Raw genomic sequence first — 18,242 nt, forward strand, 5'->3', positions numbered from 1 at the left:
CTTTTAGCGATTATCTATGATTTGGTTGAGAAAGGTGTGATTGAAGAAACAAGAGGTAATGTGTGTAACAGCCCTGTTCTGCCTGTCCTTAAGCGTACTGACTTTTCTCAGCCACCTGTGTATCGATTTGGGATCGACCTTCGAGAGGTCAATAAAATTGTCGTACCACAGTTTCCTGTTGTTCCGGACATTACTGCCTTACTGACTATGATCCCTGCTTCAGCTGCTTGGTTTTCTGTTATTGATCTGAAGAAAGCTTTCTTTAGTATTCCGATTGCTGAAGAAAGTAGGGATATTTTTGGCTTCTCTTAGGAGGCCGAAACTTCTGGTTTAAGCGCGCTCCTCAAGGTTATTGTGAGAGTCCCTCCATCTATAGTCAGGCTTTGAAAACTCAGCTTGATGCTTTTGTCTTGCCTCCTGGTGCGACTCTTATCCAGTACGTGGATGATCTGTTGGTTGCTGCTGATGATGAAGAGATTTGTAAAGCAGCTACGCTTTCTTTGTTGCGACATTTGTCTGACCTTCACCATAAAGTGTCACTTTCGAAGTTGCAGTATTGCCGCAAAGAAGTGACCTACTTAGGTCATCTCTTGTCGAAGAAGGGAAGACGATTGACCCCAGAACGTATTCAAGCGATTGCTCAAATGACTGTGCCATCCACACAGAGAGAGGTGCATGCGTTTTTGGGTATCACCTCGTATTGTAGGCAGTGGATTCCGAATTTTTCTCTATTGGCGAAACCTTTGTTGGCACTTACCCTTAAGGATACACCAAATCCTCTTCCTTGGTCTGACGAATGTCAGAAGAGTTTTTCTGAGTTGCGTGATGCATTGTGTTCTGCTCCGGTGTTGGGTACTCCAGACTACAGTAAGCCTTTTACAATCTACGTACACGAGAGAGAGGGTTGTGCGTTGTCAGTGTTGACACAACAATTTGGAGACAAGCAGCGTCCATGTGCTTATTTTTCAGCTACTTTAGATCCGGTAGCTAGGGCGTTGCCGAGTTGTTTGAGAGCTACAGCTGCAGCGGCTGTTTCTGTTCGACAGTCTGCTGGTTTCGAATTGGATAGTACATTGATTGTGATGGTGCCACATGCAGTGGATACCTTATTGAATAAAACGAGGACTCAGCATCTTACTAGTGCACGTTTGTCATGTTATGAGTTGACGCTTTTGGCTAGTCATGTGCACATTAAGTGGTGCAACACGTTGAATCCAGCTACATTGTTGCCGATTTCTGTGGAGACAGATGTTCAGGAACAGCATGATTGTTTTCTCCGGACAGAGGAGGAAACGAAGGGTAGAGTTGATCTGAAAGATACTCCTCTTGAGAATCCAGATGGTACCCTATGGGTAGATGGTTCATGCTTTAAGCTTCCGAATGGCGATACGACTGCAGCGTATGCGGTTACGACTTTGCACACGATTGTTGAAACTGCACGTATTGCACAGAATTCAGCTCAAGCAGCAGAGTTAATTGCACTGACGAGAGCGTGTGTATTGTCGAAAGGAAAGAGAGTGAATGTGTATACTGATAGCCAATATGCATTTGGTGTTGCCCATAGTTTTGGACGTTTGTGAAGAGAGAGAGGATTTCTTAATTCTCATGGTATGAAAATTCAGCATGGACAATTAGTGAATGAACTTCTTGAGTCACTTACTTTGTCGACACAAGTTGCAATTGTGAAATGCAGTGCACATAGGAAGGTTACGGATGATGTTGATCGTGGTAATGCGTTTGCGGATGAAGAAGCGAGAGAAACGGCGAAAGATGTGACGAGTCGTATGTATGTTGCAGGCCCTGCTAGATGGGTTATGGCAGGAGGAATGTGTGAAGACACAATAGAAAGTGAGAAATCGATTCAGGCAGAGGCCACTGAGAAAGAATTGAGTGTGTGGAGAGAGACTACAGGAATGTTGGATTCGACTGGCTGTTGGGTTGAGTTGTCGGAGCACCAGCGATGGTTGTTGCCTGATGCGTATGTGCTCCCAGTGGTTACAATGGCTCATGGATTGGCTCATATCAGTTCAAAAGGGATATGTAAGTTGTTGGCTCCGGTATGGCAGAATGCTGGAATTCCTAAATGTGCTGAGAATCTGGTTAAAAACTGTATGATTTGCTTGATGCATAATCCTGGCGAGGGAACCCCAACTCCAGTGGGTCATTTTGTTCCTCCAACGTATCCGTTTGAGGTGTTACAGCTGGATTTTATTCACATGGAAAGATGCAACAACTTAAAGCATGTCCTTGTGGCTGTTTGTGCCTTTTCACGATGGATAGATGTTAAAAAGGGTTCCAAAGACAACCGGTAACCAAAGACCCTTTTATGTTGCCCGGCGGTATCGCCTCTATGACCCACCAATATTAATCAATGAAGAAGCAGGCGCTGGAGACTGGAAGGCAGGAAACGAGGATTTTATTTTCTCCGGAGGAGAACACATCAATTCAGACAGCAAGTATCGTCACGAGGTGCTCTAACCACATCTCTGAGGCCTGGCCTCTTATACTAGGGTTTATGACCTTTATTGCACATAACACATTCTCGCAATACTTTAGTACTTGAAAGAACATCCTCGGAATCTCCCCTTCAGACCCGTTCCCACATACATTTACAGTTGGATTCCCCACCCCGGTCACAACAGGTGATGGTTGCCGCACAGCAGGGCATTCCGCCGATTCACGGAATGCATGGGGTTGGTCGGATCTCATGGGGTGGGGGCTTTGATCGATTCGGGGGTCTTTTGATGGGGAGGGGAAGCTTCCTACTGTACGGGGTAATAAACAGTATCCGCAGGGTCAGGTGGCGACCTGGGAACAAGGAAGACAAACGGGGACACAGGAAAAGGGGGTTTGCATCAAAAGGGTCTGAGGCCATGAAAGGAATGAGGGGAGGTGTCGCGCTGGGAACAGGATGGGATTCCGTGGTGAAGCTGCGCTGAAGAGGGGTTTATGACCCAAGGCATGAGAGAGCGGGGGTTGTCAGCGTGCGGGGGAATGCTTGCGAGGTTAAGAGAGAGAGAGAGACGCGCTGGCTATCAGCGAGGGGCAGGGAGGCCATGGTGCTCAAAATGGCTGCCGCTTACGCGCACGAATGGGCTTGGAAAGGGGCAAGATGGCGCCGATAATGTTCACCAAGTTTGTATTTATTTTCCACAGTCCTCCCTTTAACATTTCCAAGACATCTTGCTGGCCTATTTCCTATCTACACCTATATGCAGCGATCATAAGTAAGGGAGAGGAGACTTAGGCGAAAGAACTGTACATAAACATCACATTATAAACATCATATTGAAAAATCTCATCATTTAGTAGGCGGGTTCATCGTTAAGTTGGTTGCAGAAAAAGTCATCGTAATGCAATATCAGACTAGAATTATGTAGCGAGGGCGTTGGGTACAGATCATAGAATAAGAACTGGTAAGTTATCATATAAGTAAGTCCTTTTTGTATACGGCGGGTGCATAGTCAGTCCAATGGTGGTTGGGAGAGAAATGAGATACAGTAAAAAATATATATCAGAGTTCTCGTAGTCCTTTGTCGTCTTCTGTCGGCACTGTTGAGCACCTGGATTACCTATCAACAGAAATGTTCATGTGGATTGAGTCGTTGGGGGTCTGCGGGTAGGGGTGCATTCTGTTTGGTTTTCGTCAGACCTCGCAGGAGGAATGCGTTACGGTTTTGGGGCAGGTGCATCTTCTTCCGTAATGCAGAGCATAGATTTTGCAATGGAAAATGCAATTGTTCCAGAATTGTGAGATCTGTTCGTTTCTTGAGTCTCTGTGGTGGGCATTTCCTGTTGCTTCCATCATCTTCAGGGTGCTTGGTAGCGGGCAGAACCACAGACTTTGTTTATCTTTTCTTCGGGGGCGACCCTTGGTGGAGTTCTAGGTCACCGTTCTGGGATTTAACATAGTTCGTGGTCTACTTAGTCGGAGCTCCCTCCCTTCTGACGCAGGGAGTACTCTTCTCTGGGTAGCTCAGTAGGATTTGGAGGAACTTGGGAGTTCGGGTGGAAAGGTGCGGGTGTGAACAGTCCTTATGGTAGGTCGGAGGAGGAGGGGATGGAGCAAGGCCAAGTCGGGAACAGATCAGGGGGACGGAGGGTTTGCGACAGGCGGGTTCGTAACCATGTTCAGAGAGCGGGGACTTTTTGGCACACGTTGATCATAGAGCAGGGGCTTCAGGTCAGCCCTTTCCTTAGCTTTGTTTGAAACAGTGCCCCGTCCTGCGACTCCTTACTGCTGTGGTCTCGCCTCGGCCTCCGTCGCTGATGTTCCACAATCCGCAGTCAGGCCGCGTGCTCCCACATCCGGTCTCTTTCCCCTCCGACAGTGATACCCTTAAATGAGTGTTGAAAAGACAGTCTTTAGAGATTTTGCAGAAAAAGGTAATTACATAAATCTATTTTCTCTCCCAACACCAAGCAACAGGGGTAAGCACTCGCTACATTTGAGATTTTTTGCGGCTAACGTATAAACAATTGATGATGGATTTGCTGGATTCCTTACAACTTCCCTTTGTTGGCTAATTCTTTGACGCTTTGATGATTATAACGTTCATTTGTCATATGTCTATTATAGTAGATGTCAGTTCTTCTGGCAGAGACCCATTTCCCTAGTACGAGTCTTGCAAGGCTAGGCTGGTCTTCAGGGCCTTGTATTTTACAAAAAGTGCAACGTGCTATTCACCATAGTCTGATAGGCATCCTTCTGAGGGATGAACATAGGCTAAACAAGTCTTCATCACATCAAGACATCTTATTTTCAGCAAGGCTTACAGCAACAGGGTCTTTCGGTTTTCGATCTAATTTTTAACTTTGCATACATCTTTCTAACTTTCTATATAAATCCTCGCAACCTGGTTACTACAAAAACTCGGGGGGTGGTTTGCGATAATTATTAAACTTATCCTCGGGGAAGGTGGGATCTTATGAAAAACGATTAGGAACACAGCGAATCGGAGCAAGGGGCGTTTTTCAAGTTCTCGTTCAGGGCAGCTGATACCAAACTGGGGGCATTTTGGGTAGATGGGGGTGTCTCGATCATTTCTTACAGCTTGGGGTACGGAGACAATTTTCAATGGGGATGGTCGCATTACCACAGACACATTTTATCATAGAAGCCACTGACAAATAGTTCCCTGAGAGTGGGTCAAATTTAGGGAACCTTAGTCGTCTTACCTGTCCCTTTCCTATCGGCCAATTTAAATTTCATCCATATTTTAGTAGAAAAGGAGAGGTAGTAACGTGGTACCGATACAATTTTATTTAGGACAAATTTGTGCAAATACTTGTGGTATTTGGGGCCAATCAGGAGGTGCACCTGGTTCGCCAATTAGGTGCCAGTTGCTAGGAAGAGGGAAAGTGTGGAGGGGTGGAAGAGTGAGTGAGAGAGAGAGAGAGAGAGAGAGAGAGTAAGAGAGAGAGAGAGAGAGAGAGAGAGACAATAGGCAAAACAGTACACATGGGACATAGAGAATGACCGTGTATTGTTTGGGCTATTCAGTGCGTTACCCAACGTTAGACGTTTCGGGTCTGTGTTAGGATGTAAAAAGCATGCAGTTTTGGGACAGAAAAGCATTAGATCTAGTACAAAAAGGTCGTGCATTGGGTAGGGCGTCCTTTTTGTATCGTCTTGCAGCGGTAGTCCGTTTTCATGCATCGGGCGTGACGTGGTTCCAGATCCCTTATGATACTCCAATCGGGATTCTAATGTAACCTGCAGAGGGAAAAAGGGGGAAAAAAGGGGGAGGTAGGGGGACATCATTCGAACACATCAAATGTATGGGCACGAAAGTCCTTTACTTACCACATACTCGTACTTATCTCTTCGGGATATAATCCCTTAGGGTTTTGGTTTCCTAAAGTCATGGGGGCAGGCAATGTGATAGGTGGTTCATGGGGAGGTTCGAGGATGGCATTAAGGATCGTGTGTAGTGAAAACGCTAAAAAGAGGAATCAGAGGTGCCTAGCGTGAGGTACCCGGTTTTGTAGATGTATCCGGCCATCGGGATCCCTAAATCATTCCCAAAGCTGTGATGTTCTAAGGCATATCAGTTCTTCGTTCAACCCTGTACCTTAGTACCTTCGACCACCATATCTTTATAACATTTTATCGATCACACCGTTTTACTTTACCCATTCTCAGAAGTCGAGGTCCTTCTTCATACGTCAGTTCCTGAGCTTAGTCGCATATCTTGGAGGCAGCGTATCATACCTTCGATTCGACCATCAACCCAGGGCCGAACAACCATTTCTCGGATAACCTTAAAAAAAGAGCAGAACAGTTGCACACAGAAAAACCCTCCCACCGATACCCGCATTTACAAAAGTATGCGATGCCTATCCATAGCTTTTTAAGACCTTTATTTGTAGAATTATTCAGTACGTAAAATGTGAGAGCGCAATTCGTATTTTGGTCTGACATGTCGTCGATGGAAGCACATACAGTAGGGGGTTATTTTGTAGCACAAGAACATGTAAAAAAGGTCTAATTAATTATTTGCAAGTAACCAAAAACATTTCATTGCGTGACGAAGGAATCAGGGGCATTTCAGTTCATAAATGGAAACACAGTCAAGCTCATCGTAATCACATTTCCTAGATGTAAACCGCGGGTGTGCATCATGAGCGACGTTATGTATCAGTTACAACAAATACCAAAAATAAATTGTTCATTGAAATCAACATTTTACGGAACCCTTCTTAAATGTTCGCCAAGTGAACCCTCCTCCCTTTAACATCGAGTGCGCAATGGTTCGTATATATATATATATCTTAGTACATCAAGTTTCATTAGCTAAGGAACACCACGAGGCATCCGTTAGTTTCCATTGATACCAGCGCCATTTTGGGCGAGGCCGGTTTAGTCCGGAAGTAGCATCAGGGGCAAAATATCCCCGACAATTGGCGGTTGGACCAGAGTCCCTTTCGGCAGTTCAAAAGAAAACTGTGCTAACAGAGGGGCTGGTGGTGTGGACCGTCAATCAAGAGAGGGAGGGGGTAGAGTCTCTCTTACCGGGTCATGTTGATGTTCAGCCGGAACTTGCTCGAGTTCGTTAGCCCATAATGTTCCTGGGTGGTTCAGACGGAAGCTGATGCAAACACGAGAGCACCGCCATCTTGTTGCTCTGCCGTGGTTATGTCATTTGAGATCAATGCAACTGTTCCTCACCGGAAGCCTGAAGGGGCCGAGGGCTTTTGGGACTTTGGTAGAATCTTCAAAGTCGAGGGGATGTTTGTCGATGGTGGGGGCTTGCGCCCAGGTGGGCAAGTGCCCGAGTTGCAATTTCGGACAAAGTTACTCCAGCGGCCTAGACCCGCCTTTCGAGGGCCCAGACGCCATTTTGAGATCCTGCGGCAACCGCCCTTTGTCGTATCCATCAGGAGTGGAGGAAACTTCTTGTGATGGCGAAAGACGGAGCATCATGCTGCTGGAGCAGGACATTTTGGTTCGGGGCGCCAGGGTGCAGCAGTGGAGCCTTCATCTGGGGAAGTGAGGGAGGCTCGTCCGTGCCGCCTTCCTCTCCCGGCGCATCCTACGCCGTCCCTTTGAATCAGGGGTGCACATGGTGACCACCCTACACCCCTGATTCCGACTCTTGGGGGACCACTGTACATCCGGTGCTCCGTAAATATGCCCGTCGGACATTGTATGTCCTGTACTACGCAAGTATACCAGCCGGGTCTTGTATGTCCTGTGTTGCGGAAATATGGCCGTCGCCCGGCTGGAGGACATCGGCGCCGGGCCAGGGCAGGGAAGCCTCCTACCTGTGGAGGTGGAAGAGGCTCGTCCGCGTCGCCTCTTCCTCCCTGCCCACCCTGCATCCGTTCGATGGAGAAATTCGTGATGGCCGGACCAGGAGATACAGGGGAGGGGGTCATTTTCATCCGCCCCCTCCCTACTCGCGGTCCGGGGGACGCCATCCCTGGAAGGGTAGTATGGGAAGACCATTTCATTGCCTGCTGTGTGGAGTCTCCAGTACCTTCTCGCCAGCGATCTCTTTTTGGCCCATGGTTGCTGGCAGGCCCCGCCCCACACGTGCTATGTGTTTCGGATGGGCGGGACCATCGAACTGTTACATTGGAAGACTTCCGGAGTGAGCATAATATGTTTTGTATTTTTCCTATTAGTAAAGTTGTTTTTTAGAGAGTTCTACTAGTTATTCTATTTACTGTTGGTTGTGTGTTTTACCGTAATTAAATCCTAAGTCATATAATAGACGCTTGGCTTCCTTGAGTCTTTTCTCTAACGGGGGGTTGTTTACACTGACCTGCAGTTGTGTTTGTTTTTCAGAGTGGGGGAGCAACAGAGAGCAATCAGTCCCAGAACTCTAACATGTCGTTAAAATTGGTCTGACGAAATCTGTGCCACCGAGCATAATCAAACGTGGTGGTCCTATCTGTCCTGTCCATACTAGTCTGATTGGTTTTTATTTCGTGCCTTTTCCCTTTTTGTCGGCCTGTCCTTTCTGTCGACCCTCCATTCTTACCTATGCTCTGCAAAGTCGGACATTGGGCTTTCCAGTGTCCAAGACATTTACAGAAAGCACATTGGTTTTGTTTTACATCTGTTCGTCCTGTGCATAGTGTCGGGGGATTACCTTCGGGTCGTTGTGTTCCGGGGTTGGCTTGTCGGCACATCCCTTTACACCGTTCGCTTTTCATGTCTACTCCTCGGGACTGTGCCATCGCTGGCCCTTCCCTTTGCCTACTAGACGTTTGGAGGGTTGTCCGTCGTGTCCCTTCACCTTTTCTAAATTCGTCGCCTTCCCTTCGTCGCGTGGCTTCTTTGCGCCACATGCCGAGACTATCGAGCATAATAGGTGTTGTTTCATTCCTACGAAGGGCTATTTCTACCGTTTCTATTTTGTCAAGATCAAAGGATCCTCTCAGTGGCCACTGACTTTCTCGATCCTTTTTCGTATATTTATGCCATAGTTCACTGTAGGCTATAGCGATTAATCCATGCTTCATGAACATGTCCTTATTAGGGGTGCCTTCCAGCGGAGCCGGATGGTTCATCTCTAATAAGCGGTCCGGGTAAAACAGGCTACTAACCAGTGGGGAGAAGACAGGCATGACGGATCACAATGGGATAATAGTCAGCACTACCTATCTTATCACTGCGCGCAAAGACTAGACAGAATATTTCTATTCTACGTTGTTTGCACGTAGTGAATACCTCATGAACCAATTCTGAGCAATCAATGTTAGGTCAAAAATAAAAAATCAATATGGTCAATGGGGAGAATAAGTAGGCTCGCAAAAGTTCGCGTCACCTACCCTTTCACTATCTGCAAAGAGGGGACCTATTTTTCCCTGTTTGCAGACAGAGAATCTCCAGAAAACAATCTATAACAGTTAATCAATGGGGGGAAGGGGCAATTGTTCAGTGGGGGAGAAAGATAGGTCCGACGGGTGCGTACCTATCCTTCGCTGTTTATAAAGGGAGAGCCTGTTGTTTCTCCGTTTGTAGACAGTGAATCTCCAATAAATTAACAAAAAGTAATACTAGTATTTTCTCAACAATTATCAATCACTTTCAATTATCTATCACTTTCGCAATTCGTCGTGTTTACACGACCTTACCCGGACCGCATGGACAGTTTCTCGTCTTCCGAATCCAGCGCCCGATCGTCCTCTTCTCTTCGTACTTCTCGTGGCACTCCTGATGGTTCCCAGTCAGGACCGCAGATCACTCGAGAGAGGTCTCTTCGGAACCAGTGAAGTTCGGATGATCGGCTGTCAGACGAGGGTCTATCGGACAGGGTACCTTCCGATCGTTGCAGTCGTTCACTCTGTCGTCGGGACCTCTCCCACTGGATCCACGAGTCGCTGATGGGCCCCACGTTTGGGACGCCAATTGTTAAAAAGGGTTCCAAAGACAACCGGTAACCAAAGACCCTTTTATGTTGCCCGGCGGTATCGCCTCTATGACCCACCAATATTAATCAATGAAGAAGCAGGCGCTGGAGACTGGAAGGCAGGAAACGAGGATTTTATTTTCTCCGGAGGAGAACACATCAATTCAGACAGCAAGTATCGTCACGAGGTGCTCTAACCACATCTCTGAGGCCTGGCCTCTTATACTAGGGTTTATGACCTTTATTGCACATAACACATTCTCGCAATACTTTAGTACTTGAAAGAACATCCTCGGAATCTCCCCTTCAGACCCGTTCCCACATACATTTACAGTTGGATTCCCCACCCCGGTCACAACAGGTGATGGTTGCCGCACAGCAGGGCATTCCGCCGATTCACGGAATGCATGGGGTTGGTCGGATCTCATGGGGTGGGGGCTTTGATCGATTCGGGGGTCTTTTGATGGGGAGGGGAAGCTTCCTACTGTACGGGGTAATAAACAGTATCCGCAGGGTCAGGTGGCGACCTGGGAACAAGGAAGACAAACGGGGACACAGGAAAAGGGGGTTTGCATCAAAAGGGTCTGAGGCCATGAAAGGAATGAGGGGAGGTGTTGCGCTGGGAACAGGATGGGATTCCGTGGTGAAGCTGCGCTGAAGAGGGGTTTATGACCCAAGGCATGAGAGAGCGGGGGTTGTCAGCGTGCGGGGGAATGCTTGCGAGGTTAAGAGAGAGAGAGAGACGCGCTGGCTATCAGCGAGGGGCAGGGAGGCCATGGTGCTCAAAATGGCTGCCGCTTACGCGCACGAATGGGCTTGGAAAGGGGCAAGATGGCGCCGATAATGTTCACCAAGTTTGTATTTATTTTCCACATAGAGGCCTACCCCCTAAAGGATAATACTGCTTTATCTACAGCCTAGGTTTTGCTCAAGGAAAATTTCCCTTGGTATGGTTTGCCGAGAATGGTATGGAGTGACAACGGAAGTGAATTTGTGGGTCAGATTATGAAGAAAGTGTGTGCGGGTTTGGGAATCAAACAGAAATTTCATGCTGCGAATCACCCCCAGTCAGCGGGTTTGGTCGAATGCTACAATGGCACTCTTAAGCTTAAATTGTCTAAGATACAAGCGAGCACAGGTCTTACATGGCCCGATGCTTTGTCGTTGGCATGTTTGTCAACGAGAACGACAGTACATTCTCGTGTGGGACTTAGCCCATACGAAATTGTTTTTGGTCGCCCAGCGAATGTTTGGAGTGTGCCGAGGCCGAATGAATATAGCGACATCGAGTATCCTATGTTGGTTGATTACTTACATGACTTGACTGCTAAATTGCGTGTTCTTCACCAACAGGTGCACAATACTTTACCTTCAGCTTCTGTGGATGCAGGTCACTCGATTCAACCTGGTGACTGGACTCTAGTACGGAATTTCCAGAGGACAAAGAATCTGGAACCCAGGTGGACGGGTCCATACCAGGTGTTACTGACAACTAGGACTGCCGCCAAGGTTTGCGGCAAGAAAAATTGGGTGAATGCCACCCATTGTAAAAGGATACCTTTGCCCTTACCATATGACCAATGGGTCAGAGAGGGAATTGCTGATTCCGAGACTGAAAGGGTCCCAAGATTTGTGCCTTTTAGTGATGCATGTTTGAAATGGACTCAGTCGGAACGTGCAGATGACGAAGTTCTGCAAGAAGCTGTGCCATTGCATTTGAGACTTGATACTACCCAACCAGAGTTGCTTTTTCAGGATCAGACGGTGTCCGGTAAAGAACGTTATAATCTGAGATCTAACATGGACAAATAAAATTCAAATCTTCTGTTCTTGAGAACTATACTCTTTCAGACAAGAAACTTTTTTGTTCTATTTTTTTCTTTTTTGAGCTACCATCCGAGCTCAGCTGCAGGGTCACGGTATAAGTTCTTAAGGGGTGACCCGCATATTGACACAAGTTCTGCGGTTCTAAGGACGTCTAGGACGCCTGGACGCACACTTAAGTGAAGAGGGAAAATTGCCATGAGCAGCATGTTAGAGGATGGAGTTTTTTGTAACTGAGAGAGTTGTTGATAAAATGGATTTTAAGACAAGTTTCTATACATTAATACGTAGCAAATGTTTTTATAATATTGTGTTATTTTATGTTTTTAAGTATCACATTAGCTTGTGTGGGTTGGATTGTTTATGCTACACCACTGAAATCTGCACCCACTTCCCAACCTATGTTTTCTTTTTCTACTGTTTCTTTGCACCAATTTTATACGTTGCCTGAACATGAACAGACAAGGAGGTCGGAATTTGTTAACAATTTGTTTATACAGCTGTTACATCAGCATCAGTTGGTAGTAAATACCACTAATTGCTGGGTTTGTGGTCTTATGCCCTCATACGACAGATAGAGGTATGCCTTATTTGGTTTTGCCTTTTTCTTTCAATGGGTCTGTATGGGCTTTTCAGACTATGTTCATCTATGCGAATGAGGTATATCCCTTACGCTCCGTGAAAGACAATCCGAGTAATAGTGCCTTGATAAAGGGAATAGTAGATATGATCTGAGATATTGATGCATATAATGCTATCCCTAAGGATGAGGTGCAGGCTTACGTTGGTTGGAACATGACTGGATATAGTACCAGTTTGACAGAGAAGGAGAGACGAAAAAGGTCTCCCCCGATTTGGATTGTACCACATCAAGGCCACTTTTGTTTGCAAGGTAGTGGTCGAAATCCGAGAGCTCAGCTAGGTAAGAGTGTTTGTGCTCACACCTATGTTTATACATCTCAGACTTCTCCTCCGTTCGTGCCAGCTAAAGGAACGTATTTTGTTTGTCACGATAGAGCCTACACATGGTTGCCACCTGATTTTTCGGGAACTTATTATATGGCGTTTTTGCTTCCCCCTACATACACTGCTACTCCGGCCTATCATAGGACAAGATATGGTAGAGGTGTCTTCGATCAGGAACGTACTGCAGCACAGGAAGTAGGAGACTTTTTCAAGGGTTTCCTACAGTTTTGGGGTCCTATGGCCAATAGCAGGAATATACGACAACTTACGAGAGTGGATGAGGCCACTATCAATGAGACTGGAGGTGCCCTTAGTAATGTTACCGTTGAGCTTCAAGCGGATCGTCTTATGACGTTACAAAACCGCATGGTTTTAGACATTATACTTGCAGATAGAGGAGGGGTATGCAAATTAATCCAATCTAGTTGTTGTGTTTTCATACCAGACAATGCCCCTACAGTATACCAGGCCATTTATAGACTGCATAAGGTTTCCGAGTCTAATCATGTGGATGAAGTAGACTGGTCATTGATTGGATGGTTTTGGGGACTACTGTGCAAATGGGGATGGAAGATTCTGATGTTTTTTTGTATGGTTTTAGCTATTCTCTTCTCTTGTTGTCTTTGCATCCAGTGTGGTCCCGCCGTTTGTAGTCTTTGTGCTACCTTGTGTGTGAGGAGACCTGTTTCGAGAGAAGTAGAGAAAAGTAGGATGATGCTCCAGCAACACCTTGATGATCTGATGAATATTGATATAGACCTAGATTCAGATTAACGTGAGTTTGGGTTATTGCCTACGTAATGGCAAAAGGAGGGTCTGAGGTTCTGTAAAATTCTGTCTTGTTCCGTGAGGTTATGGTTCCGTCACGATTTTGGTGATGTTGTACCGTATTTAGTGAGTAAGGCTAATATGGAGTGAATTTGTCGTGTTAACTAGCGAGTTCATTACGTATTCAGAGACTTCGTTTCGAATATGGGTTCCATTTTGTCCGTGCCTCCATTTTGTGTTGCCATCACGTAGGCCTGTGGGCCCGTGGAGGTAACCGAACAAACGAAGTCGCATGGGCTTCGCTTTTCATGCACTTATTATCTAGGCCTCTTCTTGACTCTTGAGTGAACTGTAAGAAACTGACCTCGCTAAGCCAATTTCCTTGGTTGATCGTTGTCTGAGATTGCCAATCAATGTTCAGGACATCGTTAACTTTTAGGTTCTTTACACATGCTCTATCTTGCTCGTTATCTGTCATTGTTTCTTTTCTATGCTCTTTCATTACATGCATTGTGCTTTCAATTATGGATTTGTCTGGCTTGTGGAGATTGAATTTGGGACATTCCTAATAATTAACTTGTGGGTTGGGGCAATGTAAACTGAGGTTTTTGCGATGTGATACTTTGTTTGAGAATGTACCTTATTGGCTAGAATTTTGCGCAGTGGGTGTGCATTCGTAATGTGAATTTTGGCATAAAAAGGGATGTCTTGCCTTACCAAACTGAACAGTTTCCTGCGTTGTACACTGTGTTGTATTTCTAGGACTTCTGTTACTAGCTGCAGCTAATAAATTTGGTCTCTGACGCCACCCAGAAGTATTCCGTGTCTCTGTATACCAAGACAGGTGAATCCGAAGAGTTTGGGCGTGCCCCTGGCGCCGCTGGGTTTAAAAACCTGGTTCTTCATGACCCGTAGTGCCATCACATTGTAACAGTAAACCGACCCATAATGCCATCACACTCCAACTATAAACTGATCCATAGTGCCATCACCCTGCAACTATAAACTGACCCATATTACCATAAAAATTTAACTATATACAGACCCATAGTGCCATCACACTGTAACTATAAACAGACCCATACCATCATCACACTAACTATAAACGGACCCATAGGGCCATCACACTGTAACTATAAACTGACTCATAATGCCAATACACTGTAAATGGACCCATAATACCATCACTCTGTAACTATAAATGAACCCATAGTGCTGTCATGCTGTAACTATAAACAGTCCCATAGCGATCACACTGTAACTATAAATGGGCCCATAGTGCCATCACACTGTAATTATATACGGACCCACAGTGCCATCACACTGTAACTATAAACGGACCCATAGTGCCATCACACTGTAACTATAAACTGACTCATAATGCCAATACACTGTAAATGGACCCATAATACCATCACTCTGTAACTATAAATGAACCCATAGTGCTGTCATGCTGTAACTATAAACATCCCATAGTGATCACACTGTAACTATAAATGGGCCCATAGTGCCATCACACTGTAACTATATACAGACCCATAGTGCCATCACACTGTAACTGTAAAAGGACCCTTAATGCCTAAACACTGTAACTATAAACGGACCCATGGTACCATCAAACTGCAACTATAAAATGGACCCATCCCACTGCAGCTATAAAGGGAACCATAGTGCCTTCACACTGTAACCATAAACTTACCCATAGTGCCATCACACTTTAACTATAAACTGACCCATAATGCCAATACACTGTAACTGTAAACTGACCCATAGTGCCATCACACTGTAACTATAAACGAACCCATAGTGCCATCACACTGTAATTATAAACGGACCCATAGTGCCATCACATTGCAAATGTAAATGGACTCATAGTGCCATCACACTTTAACTAGAAACTGACCCATAATGCAATTACACTGTAACTTTAAACGGGCCCAAAGTGCCATCACTCTGTAACTATAAATGGACCCAAACCCCATCACACTCCAACTATAAATTGACCCATAGTGCCATAACAATGTAACTATATACAGACCCATATTACCATCACATTGTAACTATGAACGGACCCATACCATCGTCACACTGTAACTATAAACTGACCCATATTGCCACACTGTAACTATAAATGGATCAATAGTGCCATCACACTGTAACTATAAACGGATCCATAGTGCCATCACACTGTAACTATAAACTGACCCATAGTGCCATCACACTGTAACTATAAACGGACCCAAACCCCATCACACTCCAACTATAAACTGACCCATAGTGCCATAACAATGTAACTATATACAGACCCATATTACCATCACATTGTAACTATGAACGGACCCATACCATCGCCACACTGTAACTATAAACTGACCCATATTGCCACACTGTAACTATAAATGGATCAATAGTGCCATCACACTGTAACTATAAATGGATCCATAGTGCCATCACACTGTAACTATAAACGGATCCATAGTGCCATCACACTGTAACTATAAACTGACCCATAGTGCCATCACACTGTAACTATAAACGGACCCATACTGCCATCACACTGTAATTATAAACTGACCCATAGTGCATCACACTGTAACTACATATGGACCCATAGTGCCATCACCCTGCAACTATAAACTGACCCTTAGTGCCATCACATTGTAACTATAAACGGACCCATACCATCACCACACTGTAACTTTAAACTGACATCACACTGTAACTATACACAGACCCACAATGCAATCACACTGTAACTTTAAACGGGCCCAAAGTGCCATCACACTGTAGCTATAAATGTACCCAGAACACCTTCACACTCTAACTATAAACTGACCCAGAGTGCCATAACAATGTAACTATATACAGACCCATATTGCCATCACACTGTAACTATAAACGGATCCATACTGCCATCACACTGTAACTATAAACGGATCCATAGTGCCATCACATTGTAACTATAAACGGATCCATAATGCCATCACATTGTAACTATAAACGGATCCATGTTGCCATCACACTGTAACTATAAACGGATCCATAATGCCATCACATTGTAACTATAAACGGATCCATGTTGCCATCACACTGCAACTATAAACGGAGCCATAGTGCCATCACACTGTAGCTACTTACATTTCTTGGCACCCCACTGCAATCATAAACACCCATATAGCCAACACTGTGCACCTACAAACAGGCTGAATAGTGCCATCCCAGTGTAACCATAGACGTGCACTGCCACCACATTTTGATTACAAACAGACCATAGTGTTGCCCCTCTCCGGGTGCCAAAGTAATGGAGTTGTTCAATAATGTCTCGATCTATGGGCTGTGTGGCAGGGTTGCAAGGGACCCTAATGCAAGCAGGAGAGCCCGCTTGACTCCTGGTTGAGTAGCACAAGATATCTGAAATGTGCTGCAGTGAGCCCTGATGCCACTACAGCGGCTGCACCATTGACAGCTGCTCCCCCGTATGTTTGGTCTCGTGATAGCCCTTGGAATGCACGTGTCTGCTTCCGCCTGGCTTCTGCACCTCGTGACATGGATGGGTTTCATTCGCGCATGTCGCTGCCCTCCTCCCTTTGATTCGGTGTTTCAAGGCCTCGGGGCTTGTTCTTGTCCTGACAAGACCTGGACCTGCCTTGGAATGTGCAGAGGCTGGGAGTATATTTAACGGCTTCACATAATCCTTAATTTACGACCCTTTTGCTACTGGGGAGACGGTTTGTGTACCCGGGTCTTACGGGTGGGCACGTGACCCATGTCTGCTTCCAGGAGGCACTTTGAACTTCAGGTGCATGGAGTAGAGTAGCCTGAAGGCGAGGGCAGTCGACACCCGGTCGTCATGGAGACAGCTGAAATGGGTGATTTGGGTAGAAGGGCGCAGTACTCGAGGGTGTTCTTTGCCGAGTTATATCATTTGAACACCAATGTGCAGGCTAGAGATGAAGCCAGAGCAGGACTCGAGATGTCCTGGCTTGCTAGAGTAAACTCAATACCACCCAGCGACCCCTCAAAGGGCTGGTGTCAGGGAGGGGCAGACACAGAAGTATTATTAGGAGGCGAAGGCCTATAACACGCGCGCAGCGGGGGTGCAGGTGACAGAGCGTTCACTGTGCATTAGAGATGCGGGCCCTGGAATGCGCGGTGGATGGGGTATATAATGCCCTTTGACCTCCTCTTGTGACGTCCCTGCCCCAGACACCCAGTGCAATACATTCGAAGAATATGATGTTTATATACAGATAAGTAAAGAGCCGTTAAAAACGTAATTGTCCGAGAAATCCTAACTGTATGAGCGCGTTTTGTGCATATGATTTAACCCCAATCCAACTTTAGAATGTATGTGCTAGCTTCTCTCTTAACACTGCACTGTGGCCAATGGTATCTTACGTGACTATGCTCGTGCTGACTCTGGAGACTTATGCCTCACTATAAACCTTACTAACAAAGCCTCAGTCAGTGGGCAGAGGGGCCACGCAAAAAGAAAGCAATGTAATCTTTATATTGTTGTCCTTCTGTTTCAATCATCTCTGATGTTAACACTGGCAATTCACTGGACTGAAGAGCAGCATCTAAGTTTCCAGGTATACACGTAAAAACTTCAGGGCCTAAAAACCCATCACTCACATAGGGAGTCCCATCAAAGTATGGTCAACGCAAGAGTCAAACAGGAGGCAAGAGTAATTTGTCTTGTACACTTGTGACCAGGGGTCTGGTAACCAGTGCCCCTGTGGAGCACAGCTCAAGTGCCTAGAAACCAGAGTCTCAACATATCTCAGTGTTATTCAATGGAGAAAGGATTGGGTTACATCC

Source organism: Lissotriton vulgaris, chromosome 1_1 (genome assembly GCF_964263255.1).
Source record: "Lissotriton vulgaris chromosome 1_1, aLisVul1.2, whole genome shotgun sequence".
NCBI classification, from domain to species: domain Eukaryota; kingdom Metazoa; phylum Chordata; class Amphibia; order Caudata; family Salamandridae; genus Lissotriton; species Lissotriton vulgaris.